The sequence below is a fragment of the Budorcas taxicolor genome, chromosome 23 (assembly GCF_023091745.1).
Source record: "Budorcas taxicolor isolate Tak-1 chromosome 23, Takin1.1, whole genome shotgun sequence".
In the NCBI taxonomy this organism is placed as follows: Eukaryota; Metazoa; Chordata; class Mammalia; order Artiodactyla; family Bovidae; genus Budorcas; species Budorcas taxicolor.
The window spans coordinates 8,972,125-9,000,037 of NC_068932.1; the positions used below are offsets into that span (position 1 = coordinate 8,972,125).

The following is a 27,913-nucleotide window of genomic DNA, read 5'->3' on the forward strand; positions in this document are numbered from 1 at the left end:
TCGTGTCCAACTCTGTGTGACCCCATAGACGGCAGCCCACCAGGCTCCCCCATCCCTGGAATTCTCCAGGTAAGAACACTGGAGTGAGTTGCCATTGCCTTCTCCAATGCATCTTAAGTGAAAAGTGAAAGTGAAGTTGCTCAGTCGTGTCCGACTCCTAGCAACCCCATGGACAGCAGCCCACCAGGCTCCTCCGTCCATGGGATTTTCCAGGCAAGAGTACTGGAGTGGGGTGCCATTGCCTTCTCCCTGTCAGCTATTGGGAATATTGCTACTATGAACATGGGGGTACAAGTATCTTTTCAAGACCCTGTTTTTAATTCTTTGGGGGGTATATGTCCAGAGCTGAGATTTCTAGATTATATGTTAGTCCTATTTTTAATTTTTTAAAGGAACTACCATATGGTTTTCCAAAGCAGATGCACCATTTTACATTCCTAGCAATCATGAGAGATCCAATTTCTCCACATACTTGTCAACACTTGTTAATTTCTGCATGGATTATTTTTTTCCTTTCTTCTTTCTTGATAGTAGCATCCTAATGGCAAACCTTTACTTTTTTAACTCTAAAATGGTTGACCGAATTAACTTTTTTTCCACCTATAGAGTTCACTAAGAATGTTAGCAAATCTGATTCTTGTGAGTGTGTTAAATATTCATCTTCTGAGAGGTAACTGTAATAAACATCTAAGACTTAAAAAGTTTTGGACACAAAAACCACCTTGTATTAAAATCTGAAGCTGCCCTTTCTGAGGTACGGAAAGTACCATCTCTGAATCTTAGTTTTCTCATCTGCAAAATGAAGCTATACTCATTTCTTACAGTTGTGGGAGAACTGAGGCACAGAATTGTATAAAGTACACATTAGCATGTGCCTAGCACCTAACAGACACTAAATGAACGACATATGAGGAGGAGGAACAGGAAGGTTTTGTTATTACTGGAATACTACTAATACTAGTAGTAATACTAATACTGAGAATACTTACTAAAAGGTAAGTCACAAAAAGATCTTTTATTTTGCCTTTTATATATGCATAGCCTTTCCTCGTTTATTCAGGTATTGTTCTACACAATTTATACATCTACTCCTCAAATCTCAAAGGCGTCACTGTAGCCAAGATACTATTTTTCTTATATATAAATATATAAACATAAATATTCTTCTCCAGTGAAGACAGGATATCAGAAACTAAGCAATAGTAACATAGCCCCAAAATGTACTTTCCAAAATTTGAAAAAGCAGTAACAACAACTTGTCACATAGTTCAAAGTATACTTCACCCAGTTAGAGAAAAAAGGTGGAAGTACAGTGTGAGATAAGGTTGTTCTTCTCTGTTCTTTTAATTAAAGAGTCAGTGCCAAATGGTTATCTTCTGAAGTATGGCTCAGGCTAAATTTGCACACTATATTTGAAAAAACAAACTTTACTTGTTGAAGCCTCTCTGGTATGTTTTAGAATTTATTTATCCTATCTGACTGTGTCAGGTCTTAGCTGTGGCATGCAGGATCTTCACTTGCAGCACGTGGGATCTAGTTCCCCATCAGAGATCGAATCCAGGCCCCTTGCATTCGGAATATGCCGTCTCTGCCACCCGACCACCAGGGAAGTCCCATCTCTAAGTATTTTTTCACTTTACATCTTCATCTGGATTCTTGTTTAAATTCACAGGACCTGAGAGAAAGACTTAGAAATCATATAAACCCTTATAGTTAGATATGTTTCCACTGCCTTACTGATAAATTACAGTAACATACAAAACACTTGGGAACCTAAGGCAGGTGGAAATGATGTATGCATACTGCAAATTTAAGCAAGCCAAATAGACAGAAATGAATTTTAAAATAAAAGTCAAATCAAAAGGGTACAGATTCATCATCAAAACGCTTCAAGACAGCTCAGGGCGTGTGCACATGTACATTAGGCATTCTAAGGACTTTACATTTATTAACACTTTTAATATCTATAAAGGGTTCTGATTTGGGTTCCATCAATATTATGAATGTATTTTAAATTATTCCTTAAAATTTGGACATATTACTTTCTTTATATACTCCACTGAGAAATAGTCAGGTAAAACAATACTCCAAAACCTTAATTATGTTACTGGCTTCAGATTTCTAGATGGTCTTCATCTCTCCATCTTGGCTAATACAAACTCATACTAGGCTCTTTCTCCCACCCACCCAAACAAGTGGTTCAAAACATTGGGATGCCCTGATAATGGCATTTATTGCAGTTTATTAGCTCAGATTTAAACCAGCAAATTCCGTTTCAACCATTGTTACCTTTTTTCAATTTTTTAAAAGATTTTTTGATGTGGTCAATTTTTAAAGTCTTTACTGAATTTGTCACAATATTTCTTTTGATTTTTATATTTTGGTATTTTGGCCTAGACACATATGGGATCTCAGCTCCCCAGCCAGGGATTGAACCCACACACCCTGCGCTGGAAGGTAGTCTTAACCACTGGACCACTGGACCACCAGGGTCCACAACCATTATTATTTGAAACGGTTTTAAAATTATTTTCTAACTTCAAAAATTAATGCAGATGGGCATATAATTTTTAACTCTTTCCTTGGTGTTTTAAGATTTAATGCGTGATCTCAGCTGATTTTTCAACAAACTCTTTAATCCTAGAAAGGCTCATGGTCAATGAGTATTGTCACTGGCTCTCAGTGATCACGAGAGTCAGGTAGAAGGAACTGGGCTGAAGTTATTGCCCGATAAAATAAATCCCTGCAATTAGCTTCACTACTTTAAATGACAAAAAGACCATACATTCTCCCCAAAGCTGCATATTTTGAATACTAAGCTTTTCTCTGTGTCTCCACCTCCCTCTGAGTTTTCACTATGATCTGACCACCAAGAAGACATTGACAAGTAAGAATAAGAACATCAGTGCTAACAAACAAGATACCCCATTAAGTCACTGTGCTTATTTTTTCTTCCCTTATTGGTTTTTGAAATGTGAATCCCACCCGCAAGGTGGCCACAGCTGACCTGTAGGTGTTCCTGTCACCTCTGCCTGCCTAAAGCTCTCAGCACTAGAACTAAGTCTGCTGCTCAGGTTCAAAGTCACGTAACGGCCAGAGTCTCAGCCTCAGAACCCCAATCTCTAGAAGAAGCCACGGGCCAGCAGCTCAGTCGCAGGGCCAGGTCTCCAGAATCCCACGCCAGGGCTCCTCCTCTTATAGATCTTTCATCTGCTGCCCTGGGGCCTGGGGCACAGCTCAGGCCACCCAGAGACGTCGCTTCTGAATCCTGATGATTTACCCAGAGTTCAGCGGCACAGAAGTACTCTAGCTCACAGTTTGTCCCCCCTCCCCTTGCATATTTTGCTTTCATAAATACCCTAATGTCCTTCACAAAAGTTTTCTTTTCCCAGCACCCAGCATAGGATCACAGATGCATTCAACTCTTAGACCTCTTTAGTTTCCTTTAAACAGAAACAGTTCTTCAGCTTTTGTCTTTCAGGACACTGATATTTTTGAGAAACATATGCCAATAGTGTTTAGAGAACATCCTTCAATTTAGGCTTCTCTGGTGCTTATTCATGACTGGATCTGGATTCCTGTCTGGGGTGTGCCACCCAGAGACGGGCGACGCTCGCTATTTCTTACCGTGCGAGTTCCCGCTTGCTCAGTCGCTTCAGTCGTGTCCGACTCTGCGACTCCAGGGACTGCAGCCCACCGGGCACTTCTGTCCATGGGATCTCCAGGCAGGAATACTGGAGTGGGTTGCCATGCCCTCCTCCAGGGGACCTTCCTGACCCAGGGATCGAACCTGTGTCTCTCACATCTCCTGTGCTGGCAGGTAGGTTCTTTACTACTAGCGCCGCATGGGAAGCCATTACTGGTGGATTTTGACTCCTTGTTTACAGTTTCCCCACTGAACTATAACTTTTTTTTTTCCTTTTGTAGTCAATTATTAAATCTGTGAGGAGAACAATGACACAATAATTTCAGAAACCAACCCTTGCGTTTGATTGGTTAATAGTTACTTGCTGAGCACCTGCCACCTGCTGGGCGTGGTGGTGGTACTGGAGATGCTGCACGGGGAAAACAGCTATATCCCTGCCCCCAGGAGGCTTACATTCTAGTTAGGAAGGCAGACAATGGGCAAGTAAATGAAGCACACACTGTGCACCCTGCTCACAAGGGCTTCTAAGGATATAAAGCCAAGACAGGCAGGCAGGAGTGGAGAAAGAGTACGTTGAGTTGGTGTCGCCCTTGTGGCTTTGAGCCCAGGATCCAAAAAGGCGCAGAACCGTCAAAAGCAGAAATTGCATCTTGCTCCTTCCTGCTTAAAATCCAAAGAGCACCATGCTCTCCGGACATCCAGGATCCTGGAGGAGTGGCCCAGCCTTGCCACATTCATCCCTTGTCATCTTCTCACGATGTTATGCGCTGGCAGTAATATCTCTGCTTCCCTCAATGTGCCCCTCATTCCTGCACCCCTCGCTCACATGGAGGAACTCCTCTCCTTGTCCATTTCCAGCACGGCTCCGGGACCTGCACTTCAATACTGAGGGATAGAGAGGACGAAGGAAACCTGTCCACTGACTACCATTCTTATTTAAAGCTTTTCACTGTAGACATTTTATACAAAATTTTGTATTATATCCAAGGGTACTTCGTTACATGTTTTAATTACCCTAGGCAGAGCACTTAATGAAACTTGATGTTTGATTTTTCCCTCTTCTCTGGGTTAATTAAAGGAATTAATTTGCAGAGACAATTCCATATGATTCACACACAGACTAAGAAAATTAGCAGGCATTTCTTTAGCTTAGACAGCTTGTAAATAAACATCATGAATATGTGAACACCCACAAGCAAGTAATGCAGAATTCCACCTACATAAACGGACTGAGTCATGCTTCAATCCAATTCAACAAGTCGCCTCTAAGTCCTTATAAGGTGCTCTGTTCTCTATTCAGTACCACAGGAGTTTTCAAAAAAAGGGTAGGATAGGAACCTCAGGTTCCTATGTTACAAGGTTAGACAATGTGGTAAGATGTTAAAATATATGGTACCATTAAAACTCTAGCCAAAAAAAAAACCTTAGGACTATTTCTTAGATTATAACACATAGTTATTAAAATAATTGCAATTTTAAGTAGGGGTATTTAACAAAATTAAAATTGCACGTCTTGCATCACTGTCCATTTTTGTTGTTTATATGTATATTCACTGGAGGAAAGGCAGAGTTGGTTGGTTTTTAATTTGCTTAAACAGAGGTCTGGCTTTGCAGACAGTGTCTTTATTACATGCTGTATTAGCACTTTAGAAATGCCTGGCTTAGGCCTTGGGCCTTGCCTCCTCCCTGTCAACAGGACCGGAGGGCCTTCCACAGACTCCCTCCTCCCTGAAACGCCTCTTACCTGACAAGATAGGAATCTGACTATGGCTGATTAGAATACCATTTACCTGGGTAATTATCTCTACTCCTTGTAAAAAAGAAGACTCTTAATTTCCACCTCCAACCTCTCCCCACACAAAGATGATTTCAGATGAGAAAAGAAAAAAAAAAGCTGAAACAGCAAGAGAAGTTGGGAAAGAAAGCTGCAGGCCCAGACTCATCCCATAACCGAGCTCCTGAGGGAGTTGAGGGGAGTCCCCACTTCAGGCCTGCTTCCTCTTCTCTGCCCACAGGACAGAAGAAGGAAAACTCACCTGCACACGGACGTGCCTCCTGCCTTTTCTACTGGGAAGGTTTAGTCCTTCAGGTCTGCCCACAGAATGACAAAGATCTGCCCACATTTCCTGAATGAGCTCTTCTTAAATTCACTAAAATTTCAGGATTCTGTTACTTAATACTGTGCAGATAGAAAGTTTTGTCAGGCGAGACTATTAGGATGAAAAAGAAAAGAAGATACGCCTTTCCTATTCCTACCAACCTCGAGATCCTCAACTTTACCTCCATCCAGGTAGGTGGCCTTAACACCTCACAGGCTTTTTCTAAGGAAGTAGCAATGTGCAAATTCATAAATGTACGCCAACTTTTCCATTTTAACAACAGCTACAAACAGTGGATTGATTTGTTACAGGTCAGAAAATGAACTTATCATCCAAATAAGATTCTCAGCATAAATCAATTTCTCCCACAATAATGAAAATAGAAAGATACAGTTAAGCCCAACCTGAAATCAAACTATCAATATGAAACCATGACCAATATGAATAACGGCTGTTGAAGAAAATTCTTTACTAATTTTTCTTTTTTTGTCCATGCTGTGCGGCACGTTGGGTGAAGACCTCAGTTTCCCATCAGGGATGGAGCCCACACCCCCTGTACTGGAAGCATGGAATCTTAACCACTGGACTGGCAGGGAAGTCCCAGAAGAAATTTCTTTCACACTTCATAGACTCCTGTGAGAAAACAGCTACCCCAAGCGCCACCTGGCATAGGGAGGTACCACCTTCGAGACAATGAGAATCCTGTATTCCTTAGGGAGGTGTAAACTACACTTGTGATGTTTGCGGAAAGCTCAGCCTTGAGAGTAAAAAGTTTCAGATGTTCATCTTCCTTTGTCACTGATTCATTACTGCCCGGGCCAAAGAAGGGAAATGAACTTGCAGGCTGTGTGAAAACAATAAAATGCTGTTTTTCCGGAACAGTTGATCAAGAACACACTGTCCTAAGTGCAGTGGAGTGCAACGTTCCTTGCTGGTTCCCAGCTCTCAGGGGAGCAAAGAGCAGCTCCTCAGGCTTGGCCTCCACTGAACAAAGCTCAGGGGTCGCCTCCACGCAGACACTGCCGCTTCGACAGCCTGGAATAACTGAGACCTTAGAGACTCTGGAGGACAGAAGGCTGCCAAGATCCTTAGACATGTCCCTGTGCATATTTCACAGAGCTGATTAATAAGATCAGATAGGTTTTGTAATGAGAAAGAAAGGCAGCCAAGAAAGCTGAGTAACTTATACTAACATGGCTAATTTGCAGCTATACAGCCTCTCGTGTTCCTTGGAACCCAGAAGCATGTTATGTCTTCTTTGATTAGAGAGAAGATTCTGAATAAGACAGCGTATATAAATGGTGACACGTTTCCTATCTCAAAATTGGGACAGATTCTGACAAGTATAAACACACATCTAGAATCTAAACAGAATATCAGAAAGAAAAGACAGTCTCCACCTGCACTGCAGGAGACGTGGGTTCGATGCCCTGGAGGAGGGCATGGCAACCCACTCCAGTATTCTAGCCTAGAGAACCCCCATGGACAGAGGAGCCTGGTGGGCTACGGTCCATGGAGTCACAGAGTCAGACACGGCAGAGTCTCACAAAGCTCCAGGCCGTGTCACTGCGCTGCCCACCTAGCAAAACTCCCAGGCTTCCTCCTCTGGGATTGAGCCAGTAAATCTGGGAGGGGCCTGAGAAGCTCTATTTTCCACAAGCACCTCAAGGAGATTCTTACATTCTGCCAAGTTTGGGGAACACTGAATTGAGTCAATTATACTCTATAACACTTAGTTCTCTTTAAGATACTTCTACATTTAAATCCCATTTAATAATACCATCAATCATGTTAAGCTTATAAATGGTAACAATAATGAGTATCTGTCTTCTAACTCCTCAAATAATAATACGATTTTGGTAATATCCATTTTAAAGAAAGAGCCTAAGTAACTTGTGCAAAGTTACAAGCTAGCAAATGATGGTGGGAGGGAGGGTAGGGAGGGAATCAAACAGAGGTGTGACTCCAACAGCCGCACCCTTAACCATTACATATACAACCTCTTCTTTCACAGGCAGAGATTGTTTACAAGTGGTAGTACAAGTGGTAGCAACTGATTTAGAACCCAAAGTAAAAACGATTTAGGAAACTATTTACGAATTGCTGCTGCTGCTGCTAAGTCGCTCCAGTCGTGTCCGACTCTGTGCGACCCCATAGACGGCAGCCCACCAGGCTCCGCCGTCCCCGGGATTCTCCAGGCAAGAACACTGGAGTGGGTTGCCATTTCCTTCTCCAATGCATGAAAGTGAAAAGTGAAAGTGAAGTCGCTCAGTTGTGCCCGACTCTTAGCGACCCCACGGACTGCAGCCTACCAGGCTCCTCCATCCATGGGATTTTCCAGGCAAGAGTACTGGAGTGGGTTTCCGCTGCCTTCTCCGTACGAATTGCTAGTACTTTCAAATTATCAGCCATGTAGAGATCCAGGGATCCAGCAATAGCTCTAACAAAAGGTTTTTATTCTGTTCTGCCCTCTGATTTCACCTTTAAGCAAGTTTGGATCCTGGTCTCCATACCTTTCCCCAGCAAGTGGAAAAGATGTAATCAAAAAGTCAATGACCGACACCTCCCCCCGAAAAATAAGCTCAGAAGAATTACAAAATGCTATAATTTAGCCCCCAAATCTGAACAATATATCAGATGGAGGGCTAGATGTTTATACTGATTTGTAAAGAACAAAAAAAGGTATGATGTTCAAATATTTTCATAACTGCCCTCTTCTATCACTTCTAACACTAAAAACAAAAAAAGAAAAGAAAATTTTTCTACTCATCCTGTCTAGATTAAAAAAAAAAAAAAAAAGACTTGATATGTCAAATGAACAGTGTCCCTATGCCTCTTCCTGGGCTTGGGTTAATTAGAAGTCACTCAAGTTTGAACAGGATACAAAAAATCAGAATGGAAATAAGACTCCTGATTCATTCAGTGAGTATTTATTGAGGGCCTCCTATATGCCGGGCACTGTTCTGGGTGCTATGGATATACAATAGAGAATAAAACAGACAAAAAACTCCGCCTTTAAGGAGCTCACAGCCTTTTAAGAGGATATACACTCTAAAGAAATAAGAAAATAAGCAGTTTGCCAGATGGTGACAGGTGCTACCAGGAGGACGGCTGCCGTGGTCTCCAAAGGTCTCCCTAACAAGGGGCTGTCTGAGCAGAGGCCTCAGGGAAATGGAGGGCGAGCCATGAACATCGAGGGGGAGTGCATCCCCAAAGCAGGAGAACTGTGTCCGGCAGACACTCGTCCATCCCTGCCTGAACCACAAGCCCCCCAAATTTTCTATCTGCCCAGATACCACCCTTCTCCCAGCTGCTCAGGACAGGAACTGCACGGGGCTCCTTCCCTTCCCTCGCATCTCCCCATCCCGTCAATCAAGGTGGTCCTGTGGGCTGCGCCTCCTAAATACTCATCTCCATTCCCTACTTGAGAACAGGACATCGTAATAAACCTGGATGGCTTCAGCAGCTTCCAAACTGGTCTCCCCATATTTTCTGTGCTCCTATCCCCGAAAATCTAAGCTCCAGTAAGAAACCAGAGTGACCGCTTGGAAACACATATGCAGTTACATCAAGGCCCTTTTCTAGTTCAATGCTTCCCCCTGCTCTTTGGAATAAAATCTGGATCCTGTTAACATATACATACTGCTATATATAAAACAGATAATCAATAGGGACCTACCCTATAGCACAGGAAACTCCACTCAATGTTCTATAATGACCTATATGGGAAGGGAATCTGAGGAAGAACGTTTATGTATACATAGTATGGCTGAATCACTTTCCTATATACCTGAAACTAACACAACACTGTAAATCAACTATACTCTAACATAAAATAAAAATTAGAAGTAAAAAAAATCTGGATCCTGGATGCCCAGGCCTGATGGCACAGTCCAGCTCTTGCCTACCTCTCCAAATCACTCACATCCTTGTCCCCAGAGCGCACCAGCTTCTGAGCCACCTTGGCCTTCCTCCAGTCTCTCTAACAAGCCTCGCTTCTTTCTGCCTTTGCCGGTGTGCTCCTTCTGTCTGGGGAGACGCAGTCCTCATCTCCCCTGGCACACTTTCCTCTCATCCTTCGGACCTTAAACTGGAAGCCACTGCCCCAGGGTGACTTTCTGATCTTCCCATCACGTGCAGTCCTACCCTGCCCACTTATTATACCCTGCATTTCCCCCAGCACCATCACAACTATAAGTAAATCATTATTTCTGTAATTTAATGGCTGCCCTGTTCCCATAAACTAGTCTCTATGGCGACAAGGGCCACATCAGTTGAATTCCTTTTTGCATCTCCAAATGCCTTAAAAATAGCGGAGTTCAATACACATTTGGGAAGTTAAGCCTTCTTCCTCACATGTCTTTGTATTCTCTCTCAAGGAAAATGTGGGGCTGCGTTTTTCCACCCCATCATCTATGCCTCACAAACCTGTCTTCTCGTGACTAGAGTTAGGAACGATGAAAAGGCCACGCTGGAATAATGAAGTTGCAAACTGAGAAGTCCTGAGTGCAGCCATCTGGATCACGTTTGTTTTTTTAGTTTTGTTTCATGTTACAAAATTGTCTTCCTAAAGGGAAGCCCAGTTAAGCAGAGCCCACTCCTCAGACCACACAGGACTCCTCAAGGAGCAAATTAAAGTAACAGGAAAGAACAGAGAACCCTGGGAAAAAGGACTTCCCGCTGGTTCACAGTTATCAGAATTTTTTCATTTTAATTAAAGCTAATGGGAGCCACTCACTCTGTGACAAGAAGTAAAAGGACAGTGTCACAAGCCCCTCATATATCAGACAGCTAATGGTGGGCGGCTACCCTGAGCTGCACCCTCAGTTCAGTTCCGTTCAGTCGCTCAGTCGTGTCCGACTCTTTGTGACCTCCCACGAATCGCAGGACACCAGGCCTCCCTGTCCATCACCAACTCCCGGAGTTCACTCAAACTCACATCCATCGAGTCCATGATGCCATCCAGCCATCTCATCCTCTGTCGTCCCCTTCTCCTGCCCCCAATCCCTCCCAGCATCAGAGTCTTTTCCAATGAGTCAACTCTTGGCATGAGGTGGCCAAAGCACTGGAGTTTCAGCTTTAGCGTCATTCTTTCTAAAGAACACCCAGGGTTGATCTCCTTTAGGATGGACTGGTTGGATCTCCTTGCAGTCCAAGGGACTCTCAAGAGTCTTCTCCAACACCACAGTTCAAAAGCATCCATTCTTCGGCACTCAGCTTTCTTCACAGTCCAACTCTCACATCCATACGTGACCACAGGAAAAACCATAGCCTTGACTAGACGGACCTTAGTCGGCAAAGTAATGTCTCTGCTTTTGAATATGCTATCTAGGTCGGTCATAACTTTTCTTCCAAGGAGTAAGCGTCTTTTAATTTCATGGCTGCCGTCACCATCTGCAGTGATTTTGGAGCCAAAAAAAATAAAGTCTGACACTGTTTCCACTGTTTCCCCATCTATCTGCCATGAAGTGATGGGACCAGATGCCATGATCTTCGTTTTCTGAATGTCAAGCTTTAAGCCAACTTTTTCACTCTCCACTTTCACTTTCATCAAGAGGCTCTTTAGCTCCTCTTCACCTTCCGCCATAAGGGAGGTGCCATCTGCATCTCTGAGGTGACTGATGTTTCTCCCGGCAGTCTTGACCAGGAACTAGACCCTTGGCAGAGTGCCTTCCCCCCTCACCGCCTCATTTAACTGAACTGAATCTTGGCAGCCATCCCATGATCGAAGTGACTTTATCCCCAATCTGATCAAGGAGACCAAAGAAATAATGTCACTTGCTCAGGCTCACGGAGGTCTAAGTGGCACGACCCAGGCATCAGAAGCAGCTCTTTCAGACTCCAAATCCTCAGCTAAGTGTGTCAGTGGGGACACAGTGTTCTAGTACCAAGTGTGTCCAGAGTGCTGTTCTGAGTGTGAGTGACTTGGCTGTTCTCGTCCCAGTTCCCCAGCTTACAGGACCAGAGACGGGGGCTGACTGGCACAAGATCACACAGCATGATGGCAGCTAGGGGCAGCCAAGAGTTCCATCCCTGTGGGACTGTCCTTCTGACAGATACTACCTCTCCTCACAAAAGATCCCTGAAACCCTCAGAATAGATGTCCCAAATCGAGCTTTCCTAAGGAGTGCTGTAATGTTATAAACATCCTAAAGTAGCCTTTAGAGTTGAGCAAAAGCAAAACAGAAGGACTTTATCACTCTCTTCTCTTGCAGCTGCCACTGGTCGGAATGCACACAAGCAGCCCCTTGTGTCCTGCCACCATGCAGCTCTTCTAAGTGACAGAAGCCCAGGAACACAGAGGCCCTGGGCCCAGGCCAGCTGGAGCCATGCTAAACAGGCTGAAAAGGAAGCGGTTCTGACATTCCTTCATCAAATGCTGTTCACTCTGGAGAAGCGATAAACAATTTTGCTCACACTGATCACGCTTCTTTCTGTATAAGAGCAAGTTCAGGAATAAGACCTGAACCAGGGAACCTGAACCTGTTCCCTGAAACAGCCTCCTGATTTTTATGACCCCAGAAGCAAAACCATCACTGCATCCAGGTCAATGTACCATGGAACCCAAGCCCCTGCCCTCTTCCCAGGTGAGCCAGCCAACAGCCAGCAGCCTGGTATCATACTGGTTACCAGACAGCGTGGGCCCTGCCAGGCTGGACCGAGGCAGCAATTACACATGCTTGGTGTTTGGAAGCTCTTCTGAAAAGCAGCCCTACCGGGCCTCATGCCATCCTCAGGAGGGTCAAACCCCAACTTGTGAACACCCCGCAGCGGGAGTCCCAGGAGAACTTCTGTTCCAACCAGGCCTCCAGACCAGTGGTCCCCTGGCAACAGGGACCCCCAGCTCAGCCCAGGATAGGGTGCAGCCCACGTCAGCCCCCACAGCAGAACCCATCAGGGCAACTCTCTGAGTGTCCTGAAGGTCACCCACTGTCAGGAGCCCCCACTGCCCAGCCAGAGCCACTGGTCACAACACACGAGTCCCTGGAGGGTGCTGTGTGGCAGCAATGCCAGATTTAAAACTGCAGTCACTCACTCCCTGAGATCTTCTTTTAAGTGCAAGTGAGAATGCACAAGAGGGCACCTCAAATATTCAAAGAATCTAAGGGTGTCAGAAGAGTCACCACTTGGTATGCTGCCCACATCCGAGGACTGAGCTGTAGGGGGTATAACTTGAAGGGGTCCCCATTGTCTTCGGGGAGGCAGGGTGATGTGGATCCCGGAGCCGCAACCTGGACCAAGTTACGTGAGCTTCTGCTGCTCATTTCCCTCATCAGTAGACTGGGGCTCACAACAGATCTCTTGGTAACACCATGGAACATGATCTGAGAAAAAGGAAGTCATCTGCTGGCATGGTGAATGGCACAGAATGAACCATAAATTAATGCTCATTTCCTTCTTCAGTGCTTTCAGAGAACTCCCGTTAGTATCACATATTCCTTTTCTTCTCCCCTTTTATTAATCGCTTACAATCTTCTTTCAAAATTAACAACCCACATATATTCATATTTTCCTTACGAATGTGTGTGGAAAAGAATATCAAGATCTATGCCCAAAGATGCTCTCTCCAGCATTAATTGTGATCTTCAAAAGAAAGTAATACCTGCTCACTAGAATTGCACTTGCAATAAACACGACAGTTCAGTGAGCGCTCATAGAAGGACAGCACTTTAAGGTACGGGCTTCCCTGGTGGCTCAGAAGGTGAAGAATCTGCCTGCAACACAGGGGACCAGGGTATGATCCCTGGGTGGGGAAGATCCCCTGGAGGAAGGCATGGCTACTGACTCCAGTATTCTTGCCTGGAGATCCCCCGTGGACAGAGGAGCCTGGCAGGCTACAGTCCATGGGGTTGCAAAGGGTCAGACACAACTGAGTTACTAACACTTTCACTTTCATAAATAAATACATTATGTATATGCTAGCTTTGGTATCCAGATAATTTACCAGTGGGGAGAATAAAAGGAATAAGGGTAGGCAGATATAGTGCACAAAATAATGGCCCCATGTCCACATCTTGTGGACAGAACCTGTGACCATGTTACCTAACTCTGCAGATGTGATAAATTAAGGATTTTGACATGGGAAGAGTATCCTGGATTATCCAGGCTGCCCCAATCTAATCACATGGGTCCTTAAAATCAGAAACCCTTTCCTGGATTTGACTACAAAGAACTGAACTGAAATGTCAGCAAGAAGATGGAGGAAGAGGCTACAGGCCAAGGAATAGTGGCAGCCTCTCAGAAATCTCAGACACGCTGATTCTAACCTGGAAAAGGCCAAGAGTCTCAAGGCATGCTGATTTTAACCCAGTGAGAGCCATATTGGGCTTCTGGCTTAAAGAAGCATTAAGATAATAAATTTGTGTTGTTTCATAACAGTAACAATGTGGTAAAAATTAATTATACCAGCAATAGAAACTAATAGAGGAATAAAAGGGGTAATTTACTTATAATTTTATATCCTTCTAGTATTTCAGTATTTCTAGTATAATTTTATATATTCTTTCTGGTATTTATATCTATCTATATTCTAGTCTGAATTTTTATATTATGACTTTAACTCTTATTTAACTGGGAAGGAAGAGAAGAAATTCTTTACGCTGCTTCCATGTTATGAGTCCCTGATCACAAAAGCTTTCATTTGGCACTTGGCTCATTCTGCCTGAAGAACGGAGCGCTCTCTTTCAGGACCAAACAAAAGTCTGCTTACAAGGCCCACCTGAAGTGACGCGTCCCAGGTCAGGGCTTCCTCCTTGGGGGTCTCTCCTGCAGCTGCACTTAAGGGGGCTGCACACAGCTCAGGTGGCCATGCTGGATGCTGAACTCCTTGAAAACAAGGCTTGCGGCTTATTTGGCTGTGCAAACCCAACCCTCATAATAGGCATTACAAGTGGTTAATGATTAAGTGTTTGCTCCACTGAAATACTGGATTGCATTAAATCCAAACCAACCTAGTAAGTCCCGGTTTTAAATTAACAAGGAGTCTTCTACTGGGAAAAGACTGCTGCAATCTCACATGCATTATCCAGCTATCTGTTCCATAAAGGGAGAAGTTATATCCTTCAACCCCACAAATCAAGCAAAGAGTTCAGAGTTAAATCTTCCTTCAAAATCAAATTTTGACTTCGATTTACAGAAGACGGTGGTTATTAAGAGATACTGCCTCAGAGCTCCACTGAATTTTCAGTCTGAATCTTCTAATTCCTGCTATCAACATTTGTGAGTTATATTTAAATTATACTGGCTATAGTGATGAAATAAGCCTTCCTTCTCATCCAAATCGAAACTTGGGTTTTTCCCAATACAATATTGAATCATCCATTCTAGGAGGGGGAAAAAATCACAGCCCAGTTGTTATAGCTGAGATTTAAAACAATCTAAAAATGCATGAAAGTCTACTCCATTAATGACTGTTCTAAGGGCAAAGAAGCCAGGAAAGGAGACAGAGCAACAATTGACTACATGTTCACACACTAAAGACTGCATCTGCCAAAGCAAGAGTCAGAAGCTTTTGTTTTAATCTCCCAAAAGCATTCTGTTTAAAAATATTGGAACATCCGTCTCTACAGTCATAGCTATTTTCATTGCTCAATTACAGGCCAAAGCACTAAAGGGCTACACTTTGGTGTTTGAACAAGACATCATTGTAATCAATGACTTCACAAATCTTTATCCAATCATGGGCAAGTGACAGATACTGAACTCTTTATGAGTATTAAGCTAAAGAATATCATTAATTCTTCACTTTTGTTGTTGGTGGTGTTTTCATCTTAAAGTCAGATTTATTGGGGTATAATTTTTATGCAGTTATCCATCCTTTTCAGGTAACAGTTCCATAAGTTTCAACCAAAACATATAGTCATGTCATCATCACACAGTTAAGATACAGGTAGAAGTTCCCTATACCCTTTGTAAGTCAAGCTTCTCCCCAGTTCCCAGCCCCAGGAAACCACTGGTCTTTTTTCTAACCCTACACTTTTGCCTTTTCCAGAATGTCATATAAATGGAATCATGCAGAGAATGTATCTTTTTGAGCATGGCTTCTTTCACATAACATAATGCATTTGAGATTCATCCAGTTAGTTGTGTTTGTTCTTTGTTAGTACTGAGTAATATTCCATTGATGCCCAGTTTGCTTATCCACTCTCTTGTTGAAGGACATGTGAGTCTTTTCAAGTTATGGGCAATTAGAAATAAAGCTGTTGGGAGCTCCCTGGTGGTCCAGCGGTTACAACTCTGATCTTTCACTGCTGGGGGCCTGGGTTCAACCCCTGGTCAGGGAATGAAGTTCCAGCAAGCAGCCAAACTAAATACATGAAATAAGTAACACTGTTGCAAATATTAGCCTACAGGTTTTTGTGTGAACCGAGGTTATGTCTCTGGGTAAGTATCCAGGAGCAAAACTGCTGTCTTGCATGGTAAGTATACATTTAACTTTGTAAAAAAAACAAAAACAACCCAGGTTTTCCAAGTGGCTGTACCATTTTACATTCCCACTAGCAGTGCAAGAGAGTTCAAGCTGTTCTGTATCTTTGCCAGGACTTGGTAATATCTATTTTCATTTGCCTTTAAATAACTTCTTTGGGGCCATGATACACAGCTTGTGGTTAGTTCCCCAACCAGGAATTGAACTCTCCCCTTCAGCAGTGAAAGCACAGAGTCTTAACCATTGGACCACCAGGGAATTCCCAAAATACTTTGAGACTCGTACAGAAGTTACAAAAATAGTGGAGAGCTCCCATGTATGCACCTCTTATCTTACATAACCATAATAAAAGTATTAAAAGCAAGAACTTGACATTGGTACAATACTGTTAACCAAAATACAGACCCTGCTAAGATTTCCTTTGTTTTGACATGTTCAATTCCTACCCCTTTCTTTTGTGTGCAGTTCTATAGTATTTCATCACATGTATAGATTTATATAAGCACTACTATAATCAGAATATATATCTGTTCCATTAAGCACATTCTATTTTGAAAAGACATTTTTGGTTCTGTAAACATCATCTGCTGGAAGGGACTTCAGTAAATGAGGACTTTCTTCTGCCCTTTTTTCTTGACCAAATTAGAACTCTGTTATCCAAAATTTAAAAGAAAAAAAAAACAAGACTCACAGATTCAGAGAACAAACTGGTGGTCACCAGTGGGAAGAGCGAAGAGGGGGAAGGCGCAAGATATGTAGGGGATTAAGAGGTACAAAGTCTAAGGTATAAAATAAGCTACAAGGATATACTACACAACAAAGGGAATATAGCCACTGATTTTATAATAACTATAAATGGAGTATAACCTTTACAAATTGTGAATCACTATGTTGTACACCTGTGTATATCAACCACACTTCAATTTGAAAAAATGAAAAAAAAAAAGTCAATTATCTATTCTCAGGCTTCACTGTGCAAACCCCACCGCTGACTTTTCTGTTCACTTTCCAGGCTGGGTGTCTGCTCTGTTCATTCTTTCCTTATTATGCCCAGTGGAGGCAATATGGACATAAGGTTGAAAAGGAAACCAACAGATCTCATGTCTAAAAGAACTTAAGAGTGGAGAGATACTTACATACACACAGTTACAAACTGGGGCAAGTACTATCCATGAATGAGAAGTAAAAATGATCTGGTTTGGACTGGGAGGTCTTTGCACTCTACGCTCATCCTGAAACTCAGTATTTATGAGGCCTTCCCACAGAAACACAGCATCTAAGTATCAGGGCCATTAAACAGTGAGTACATAACCAACAAATTCTTAAAGCGGAAGAATATAAGGAAGTCCTCCAGCACTGGGAAACTGTACCAAGGTCCATTCACCTTCTTAGGTCAAAGCCTACACATGTTGTTACTTTTGGGATAGCTGCAGCCTCCCAAATTGCTTTCCCACCCTCTGCCACAGTTAGCCAAATCCACCACTAGAGATCCTTTCATTACAGAGGTGTCCCCCTGCTCTAGGCTAGTCACGGTGGAACCCCATTGGGAAGGGGGTGAGTCCGCTTCTGGCTGATGGCTGCTATGACCCTCTTCTCCTGTCTCGGGGCCCATACTTACACACCTTTTGGGACCAAGTTGCTCCCTCTCCCCTTGTGTCTTCACTATAGCTGGCCCATGTTTTTACTAGAAGTCATCTCTCACGATTTGCTCCCACACTTCTGTCCCCTTCTCCACCAACAGCACAAAGGGTCTGAGTCATCTCTGTATCTCCTGGCATCTGCACACAGCTGCTGTGTACACAGGAGGTGGTCCATAAATGTTTTCTGAATATTCAAGGCACGTCTATCAGATTATAATGTGTGAAGTGTGGCTTTGAGGGAATGAATGAGTCTGCATGTGAAAGACACCACTGGAGGCATCGGACAGTTGACCCATTTCAAGAGTCGTACAAGAGGGTAGCTAAGTGTAACAGAAGCATGCTTGGACAGCTGACAGAGGGCAGGATGGGATGAGGGAGACGTGTGAGGAAGGGAGACATAAGACACACCTGCGCCCGATGAAGCTCAGGGCCAGCCCAGCCGTGACACCTGCAGGAAAATGGCGGCTCGACTGTGGTGGAGAGGAGGAAGGCAGAGGGCAGGCTCCGTCCCCACGGCTCCATTTCTTTCTTTTTTAAAAGCCATTTAATTTGTTTGGCTGCATCGGGTCTTATCTGCGGCACACGGGACCTTTACTGCAACACACGGGCTCTCTAGTTGTGGTGTGGGGGCCTAATTGTCCCATGGCACGTGGGATCTTAGCGCCCCGACCAGGGATCGGACCCGTGTCTTCTGCATCAGAAGGCAGATTCTTAACCACTGGACCACCAGAGAAGTCCCTCCAGGACTTCGTTTCTGAGGGCATTTGCCGTGGGCTGGGCTAGGGGAGGCCAGGAGTTCAAAAAGGAGCAAGTGCGTGCAACAGCTGCTGTGGGAGTCAGCCTGGAAATCAGTCAGAAATGAGAGTGAAAGGAAAAAAATCACCAAAAGCAGCTAGTTTGTAGTACGTGCTTTTCCGCCCCTTTCTAATCTTTTCCTTAAAGTCACACGTGGCTTCCAAAACACCCTGGGGCCCTCTGTGAAAGAGGCAACTGAGTGTGTTTGAAGGCCTGGGAGGGCTGGCTACAAGCCTGAAATGCCTCCTGGGCCCAGGCCTGCTAAAGAGCTGATGGAAAAAATACAATAAGGCACAGCTCTTGGCTAGTGGAGCCTCTTGCTCAGAGAAATAGTTTACATTTAGTGATTAGCCAACGCAGGTACTGCCAAATCAAAACACTCATTGTTTTGCAATCTTAAAACAATTGTTTTGTTCTTATTTTAAAGCATCAGAAAAATATTCCAGCCCATGTTTTCAAAATTGCTAGCTGCTGCAATGAATGACCACATGGCTTTTAACTAAGACTTTCACTGAATCAGCACCCTAACCTCTGCCACCACGTAGATGTGACTGTAAACCCCCTAAAGAGGGCAGTGCGCTACGGGCAACCTCACTTTTGCCTCCTGAAACACCTAGCAAGTCTTTAGGGATGACCTGCTTGGAGAACCACCAGTGATGATCTGAAATGTATTCAGAAACTAACATAGGGACAACCCTTCCTATCAGTTTCACTTACACTTTTTCTGTTATGCTCATATATGTGTAATAAGTGCTACCATTATGATGCTAGTTGCTAAAAACTTTGAGTACCCAAGATCCAGGGTGCTTAGTACCAGGAGTTTGTGGTACCTCAAGTTGGAGTCACAAAAAAATTGCTTCCACCCTCTCTGTTTTAACTAAGGTTTCAATCCAATTCCTGCTAACACAGTACACCATAGGGTAGAGCAGAAACTGACAATCACAAGGTAGTTTTCAGAGGCTACTGGGGAAAAGAGCAAAGCGAGTAAAACCGCCCTGACCAGCTCCAGTTCACAGTTGTCACCAGACACTGCAGTGACCCTCTGGCCCCAGAGTACTGTCAATTGAAAAAACTGCACAGCCCAAAAGTGGAGAGTTATGTTTGTTCGCAGACCTTACTAAGGACTGTAGCCAGGGACTGCTGTCTTGCAGATAGCTTTGAAAAACTCTTTCCAAGAGATAAGGGAGGAGCCAGGAGATACAGGAATTTTTCCTACAGGGAAAAAAAAAATAGTTAAACATCAAAAGATTGCTCTTAATCAAAAAATCCAGACATCTCAGGCTAATTTATGTATGCGGAAGATGCAAGAGTCTGGGTTCCTTTGATAAGCATCTTAGCTATCCAGTTTTGGGCCAGTTTTGGGTTTTTCTCCATCCTGAGCTCCCCTCACAGTGCACCATCCAGGTGGCTGAAGTGGCTGATGGCCTGAATGGTTAGCAGCCTGTCTTTCTCCATCCTGAGCTCCCCTCACGGTGCAAGGTCTGGCTGGCTGCTGCAGTGGTTGATGACTTTATGGCCACAACAGTCCTTTCTAAATCCTTTACTAAAACAACAGGCAGCATTTTTTTGTTTTGTTTTGTTTTTGTGTTTTTTTTGGCCCACAGTACCCATCAGTCAGTACACATTTTCCCCAAGGAAACATCAGGTACACATTTTCCCCAAGTGCCTGAGCCTCTAAATTCTGCTGCTTCTCCTCCCCCACCCCCATCCCAAATCAAAACTTGTTTCCAATCAGTTCAGTCAGGAAATAGACAGTCAACCCTGTGAAACGTACAAAGGATTCTCCCACTCCAGAGGCTGAACTAACCATATTCGGGATGTTAAAATATCTTCCAAGTCCTTATTCACCCAAAAGCTATTATAACAATCAATTTAAAGATGAGGACAGTACTAAAAAGACATCAGACACATGTCGTCAACTAATGAGATCAGTATTAAGCTTTATATTAAGCTCAAAATCATGCCACTTAACTCCAAACTGTTTTTACTGTATTTACATACCTTTTTTTTTTTTAAACTATAGGCTATTTTGCACAAATATTCCTAACTGCTCTTTCACATCAGAAACTGGAACTGGGTTACTCTTCAGCAAAAGAATACTGACAGGGAGAACGAGGAACTATCTACAAAATGACCAGGAGGGAATGTTACTCCCCTTGTAGTTTCAAACCCTTTATGGACAACTCTGAATCAAAGCTAGGCTGAAGTTCAATTTCAACTATAATCCTACCCAAGGAAAGGAAGTGCATTGTTAAATTCAAAAGACCCAAACAAGGCATCAAATGCTGTCTGTGAGCACCAAACAAAAGATATTTCATATAATCAATCTACAAATGCTAAAAATGCAATTCTACGTAGTTATGACTCCACCTACATACCATTGTGTTCCATCCTAGGTATTTCTAAAGGATGTGGTCTCAGCAGAATGCCCATTTTTCCTAGCTAATATGAGGACAAGGAGAAAGGAAACCAACATTTTGGCAACTGTCTACCTACCATGGGTATCAAACTTTGATATATAATAATCAGTGTCCTTTAATGTCCCTTTCTAAACCCTCACTTTTAAAAGCTGGCACCTAGAATAAGAACTGAAATTCTCAGACTCTTGGCAGCTAGGTATAGCTGTGTGGCTATGTTCTAGCCCAGATGTTCTCAAAGTAGGGTACTTCCTAAGAGGCCTATGTTATAGGTAAGGCATGAGGCCAAAATTATTTTTATAATAATATTAAGATGGTATTTGCCTTTTCAATGCCCTTTCTCTGTGAGTATATTCAGGGGAGTTTTTCAGAGGTTACATGACATGTGATACCACAACAAATTGAATGCAGAGGCTGATTTGAGAATCCAGGTACTTTCTATTAAGCCAGACATTAAAAGAGATTTATACATTTAAAAATGTATACCAATGGTAGCTGTCTCACTAACAATTGAAAACTAGCTATTCCACCCCAAAAAAGTAACTGATGCTAACCTATAAGAGTTTATTATGTCTAAATAAATTTTTTAAATTTGTCACTTTTAATTTTTAACAGAAAATATTTGCATTAGATTCCTATTGCTGCTATAACAAATGACTATAAATGGGTAGCTTAAAATGACATAAATTATAGTTCTGGACGTCTGAAGTCTACAAACAGGCCTTCCAGGGCTAAAATGGAGGTGTTGGCAGGGCTGAGCTCCTCCTGAACCCAGAGGAGAATGTGTCCCTTGCCTCTTCCAGTTTCTGGAGGCCACCTGCACACTGCCTTTCCCCTATAAGGACTTTTGACTATACCAGCTCTCCTGATTAATCCAGGATAAGCTCTGCACTGCGAGATCCTTAATGTAATCACATTGGTGGTCTCTTTTGCCAGGTAAAGAAACATATGCCTCAGTTCTGGGGATTAGGAAGTAGACATCTTTGGGGGGCTATTTCTCTGCCTGCCGCAAATGCTAGCTATAACTCATACAAGCAAAGCCTTTTGGGGCCCTCGATCACTTTTAAAGAGTATAAAGGGGCCTTAAATATGAATAACCTCAGATATGCAGATGACACCACCCTTATGGCAGAAAGTGAAGAAGAACTAAAGAGCCTCTTAATGAAAGTTAAAGAGGAGAGTGAAAAAGTTGGCTTAAAACTCAACATTCAGAAAACGAAGATCATGGCATCCAGTCCCATCACTTCATGGCAGATAGATGTGGAAACAGTGGCTGACTTTATTTTTCTGGGCTCCAAAATCACCGCAGATGGTGACTGTAGCCATGAAATTAAAAGATGCTTACTCCTTGGAAGAAAAGTTATGACCAACCTAGACAGCATATTGAAAAGCAGAGACGTTACTTTGTCAACAAAGGTCCATCTAGTCAAGGCTATGGTTTTTCTAGTAGTCATGTACGGATGTGAGAGTTGGACTATAAAGAAAGCTGAGCACCGAAGAACTGATGCTTTTGAACTGTGGTGTTGGAGAAGACTCTTGAGAATCCCTTGGACTGCAAGAAGATCCAAGCAGTCCATCCTAAAGGAGATCAGTCCTGGGTGTTCATTGGAAGGACTGATATTGAAGCTGAAACTCCAATACTCTGGCCACCTAATGTGAAGAGCTGACTCACTGGGAAAGATCCTGATGCTGGGAAAGACTGAGGGCAGGAGGAGAAGGGGACGACAGAGAATGAGATGGTTGGATGGCATCATCGACTCGATGGACATGGGTTTGGGTAGACTCCGGGAGTTGGTGACGGACAGGGAGGCCTGGCGTGCTGCAGTTCATGGGGTCACAAAGAGTCGGACACGACTGAGCGACTGAACTGTACTGAACTGTAAACCAAAACATTTGAGAACAATTGCTCCAGCATATGAATAGATGAGGTGGGAAAATGAAAACAGAAAAGCTAAGTGATTAACCAAAGTCATACAGACTTCAAGTAGACATTCAACTTGAAGCCAGGTCATCTGGCTACTGAGGAACCTAACGTGGCTCCCTCTAAATCATGCCTCCCACCCCGAACACCTGGCCTGAGACAAAGGCAAACAGAAATTATTTTGTGGGTATGTTTGAAGGCATCAGACAAAGGGCACTATAACAAGTATTCAGATGTGAATCTGGTGAGGAGCAAGGAGGGCAGGTTGGAGAAGAAAGTGTTTAAAACAATTCTACTTTTCAGAACCTTCTTTAGAAATATACAAATTTATGATGTCATGTGAGAAAGGAGGAAAATGTTACAAATGGCCAAGTATTCCAGGACTGAGTCAGAAAGCAGTGAGGAACTGTTCTTGGTCTAGAAAGCACGATCAGGACCAAAGTCTGGAAGATGTACAGTGAGTGTGAAGCAAAGCACAGCTCTGGGTCATACAATGGGGCCTGGTGAGCAAACTCAGGTTTATGGTCACTCATCCTGACAATGCCTGTCAAGCCCTAGTTTTGATGCCCTCACTAAAATGACACCTGAAAGACCACGTTCTGGAGCTCTCTCTCTGCACCATTTTGATACAACTGGAGTCACAATTTTGCAGAAGGAAAGAAACTGCATTCAGGTGAACTGTATTAAAATCATGCTAATGACTCAAATCACAGTCCTCCAGGGGATACATTTATAGTTAAAAGAGGAGAACTGGGTGGTTCAAAGTGCCAGCTGCTGATCTATCAAATGAACTGGCCAGTCCAGGCCAACAGAACTGGGGGAAGTGGTAATCAGACCCTTTTCAGATCCAAGCAGTTTGTGCTTGTGAATGATGGCTCCCCAGCCCAAAGCCTGGGCAGGACCTCCTCGGGGACCCACTGGCCATTCCTGGTAAACTTCTCCACTACTTCTTCATCTCTTTCCTAGCTCTCCAGGCAAAGTTCCTGGAGTGTTCAGCCAACCAAACCAAAATGGCAGTAGTACGTGAACCGACAGCCAACAATAACCAAGCAAATAAGAACACGTACTAAGTAACCACTCACTAGAATTTGCTATCCAAGGGAGGAAAAGACATTTATAAATAAAAGATATTTATATTTTCCAAGTGAAGGTATGGGTCCAGTAAGAGGTAGCCCCTCGGAGAATCTCTCATCACAGAGCTCAGCATTCCCTGGGGATGTTTTCTGTGCCTACCTTCTCTATGATAACACTAGCATTAAAAATCCAATTTATAACCTGCAAAGCACAAAGATTCTGCAGAGTAGAAACCTGTCTAACATGTCACTGTCAACACAAAATCCTAATGCACACACTCCCATCAAATCTGTGTGGTCTCTGAAAAGGTATGATTGCCTACAGATGATGTTTCTGTTGCAGAATGAATTAAAAAGCTATTAAATCAGCACTCTCAGTTGACATCTATTTTGAAATAATATTTTTCCCCCATGTGCCAAAGCACAAGGCAACTTAACATTTTAGAGACCAAAATCTTCAAACTACTTTCTATGTCCATTAAGAGGATGCAGAATATAAGTCTACAGAAGTCTACAGAGATGATGCCTCTAATTCACAGCAGTAAATATCTATTTCCTGTGCTCCACATGTGGAAGAAGGGCATCTTCAGTCAGAGATCCACATATCAAGGATTCTGGGCAAAAAGAAAAGGGATACTTTAGCAGAAAATAGACTCTGTTCTTGGGAGTTATTCTAAAAGTAGCAATTCCACCTTCCAAGTGAGTAACTATTCAATAGAGGAACTAGAAAAAGAACCCAAGTAAACATGTAAAGATATAACATGTGAGAACACAAATCAACAAAAACTTCAATCAAAAAGAATGAAGATGAGCAATGAAACCACAACACAATTGAAAGTGAGGCTGCTAGACTATTTTCAAAAAACAACACCAAAAAAAAAAAAAAGAAACAAGACTTCAAGACTGAAAAATTTCTCCACATTAAAGTCATAAACTCTGCTCTCCAAAGGACACTTAAAAAAACAACTGCTCAACCTCGCCATTCATTGGAAAGCGTAAATTGAGACCACAATGATATACTATTTTATACTCATTAGAATGGCAACAAAATACCAAATGTTGGAAGGAAATGGAGCAACAGATACACTATGATAGATTTTTGGAGTAGAATTTTATTTAACAATAAAAATTCATTTACTACTATTACATGCAACAAGTGAATCTTAAAAGTACAACTGAGTGAAAAAAATGAAAGCTGCAGAATATCACATGCAATATACTATTCTTATCAAGATTAAAAACTAGGCAATTTTTGTTTGGATATATATATGGACATAGTAACATTATGCTCCAGAATGGAAGTCAACTACCACTACAAAGAACACTGTTTAGTTCAACTGACTTTTACTTTTGGTAGACAGACTTTCTCTGAAAAGAAGTGAAGTTTCCACATTTAGTTCTAGGGCAAATTCTTAATCTCACGTCTGAGAAGCGCTGGCCTAGACTCTTCAACTCCAAAGGAGCAGACCTGGTAAATGTAATCTTCCTGGATAAGGAGTTGCAACCCAAGGCAATTCTGATTAGAGGAGATGACTGCCCCAGGCCTCCCTGAAGCTTTCTGATCTGGCAAGGCCCTTTCCTGTCACTCGCAGTGACTCAGAGAGACAGCGTTTCCGGTGCCCTTTGTTTTACATGTTTCTCCAACCCTGACCCATGTTGCCTTTCGCCTCCAATGAGTAAAGTGGCCTCTTCAAACCTTTCTCCTTCCTCCTGCAAACCACCCTGGCCTTTCCTTGGCTGATTTTGATCTGGGGCTGGAGACCGGAAAGATCCCTCCATCCATCAGAGCCTCACAGACCACTGCAGAACTAAGCAGGAGAGATTCTGAGGAACTTCAGATCCATGAGATGTTTGAGAACAGACGTTTGAAAACACTCAGTTTGACTTACGTGTCCTTTTATGCGCTCTCTCCCATCTCCTACTTCACTGTTCTTGAAATTCAGAAATTACACCATTCCTTTTGTCACTGCAGCTTTGCCTAGAATAATAAAGGCAGGGAATTAGAAACGAGGCAATCAGAAGGAACAAAAAGGTCCAAGGGGGGGGAAAAAAAAACCCACTCTTGTATAGTCATTCTTGACATTTAAAAGGAAGAAAGGCCACCTGAATTAAGGAAAGTCTTTACCTTGGTCCAAGGCAATTTTCATATTTAACTAAACTATTAATAGTAATTTTATGTTTGTAGAAGAAACCATTATTATTTACAAAAAGGTTTCACATGCATTTTCTCATTGAAGTTGTAAGATATTGAGGCTAGGCAAATATTATTGTAAAATGCAGTGGCTGAATATCCCAAGGTTAAGGAACTTTCCAGTGACCCTTCAGCCAGCAAGCATCAGAGTCAGAATTGGAATGCTCTATGACTCCTTAAAGATGGGCACAATAAAGAACAGAAATGATATGGCCTGGTGGCTCAGAGGTTAAAGCGTCTGCCTCCAATGCGGGAGACCCGCATTTAATCCCTGTGTTGGGAAGATCCCCTGGAGAAGGGAAAGGCTACCCACTCTAGTTGGCCTGAAGAATTTCATGGACTGTATAGTCCATAGGGTCACAAAGAGTCGGACACGACTGAGCAACTTTCACTTTCCTTTTCTTAACAAAACCTTTCCATTTTGACTTGTCTGACATGTCCTCATGATTCAATTCACCTTATGCATTATCAGCCAGAAAACGACAGAGGTGATGTTTTCTTCTCCTGGTGTCAGAGCTGAAAGTATGTGAAGTCTATGTGCCCCTCCCTGGCAATACAAATTTCGATCACTGAGCCAAAGTGCTGTCCAGTTTCTCCCCAGAAAAATTATTTTTTTCCCTTATAATAAGTAACCTGTGGAGAGATGTCTTCAGACCGTGCAAACCTCTTGCCTTCATCAAATTTCCCCTTAGATTTAGCATTCATTGGTGACCCTTGCCTGGCCTGGACTTCACCACCTTGGCTACAACACGCTCGGGGCAGCTGATGGCAGCTAAGTCCCTGGCAGACCCTCTCGGTTCTGTCAGGCTTGGTTTTATACTTGGTTAAGATGGGTCTGTGAGTTATATCCTCAGTCCTAGTGCATGACCCTTAACCCCTAGGCGTGGTCTTCCTGGTGTCTCAAGGGAACGGTTAAGGTGCTCAATGAGGTCCCTCCACCCTGGCTAACCCAGAACTCTCCATTTCTCTCCACACTGCGTGACCCCTGCCTGGGCCGTTCTCTTTCCCACTCGGAGAAGCTGCTCTCTACTAGGTCTCAACCTGTATGGATACACATCTCAGCTTCTGCGTTCCCCTCTCATAGCTCCCTCCTCCCCAGCAGCCTGCCATACAAACTTCAGCCTCTTCAACAGCCCTGAATTCTGGAGACCACCAGGCTATCATATGCTTCCACTCCTGGTACTCAGACCAAGGAAAGCACATAACAGGGAATGTGCTCTGGCAGAAAATTAGGGCAAATGTGGGTCTCACTTCATGCGACTCTTCTCTCACGGATCAAAGTCCTGGCTGCCTGTGTTGCTGGGACTGACAGTAACTGCCTCGTGTGTCACCCAGGTCTCTAGTTTACCAGAGAAGGGCAGGTCCAGCACCAGCTGCCTCTCAATTTCTCTAGATTCCTTCAGTGCTAAGTGATGTCTGAGAGGCACGAGGCTGCTCCATTGGGAAGAGTTAAAAATCAAACGCTTGGAGCATATAACAAATGCTCTTTATTTAAACACTTCAAAGAAACTCTCTAATAATCTGTTTCTTAGAAATGTATGTGTTTACTTTTATTGCAGCACTGTGGCAAGAAAAACACTCTCTAGCAGTCAGGCAATTCTAAAAAAATGCAATAAAATGACAGGAAAATGTCTCTACTGCTTCCAGAAAGCTGATACTCACTTCAGATAGCCAGCTGGCTATCACTCTGACATATATTTCCATA

General features: G+C 43.1%; 1 protein-coding gene across 3 annotated transcripts in view; it reads right to left on the minus strand.

Annotated features, from left to right (window-relative positions):
• SGMS1 (sphingomyelin synthase 1) overlaps window positions 1-27,913 on the minus strand; it is a 335,579-nt gene that overhangs the window by 213,396 nt on the left and 94,270 nt on the right. For 2 of the 3 annotated variants that reach the window (XM_052660728.1, XM_052660726.1), the window contains exons 3-4: window positions 25,907-25,995; window positions 19,720-19,818 (exon numbers count right to left, since the gene is read on the minus strand). The gene's annotated coding sequence lies outside the window, so the exon portion shown is untranslated. The remainder of the gene's footprint in view (window positions 1-19,719; window positions 19,819-25,906; window positions 25,996-27,913) is intronic. The other variant, XM_052660727.1, reaches the window with a different exon arrangement.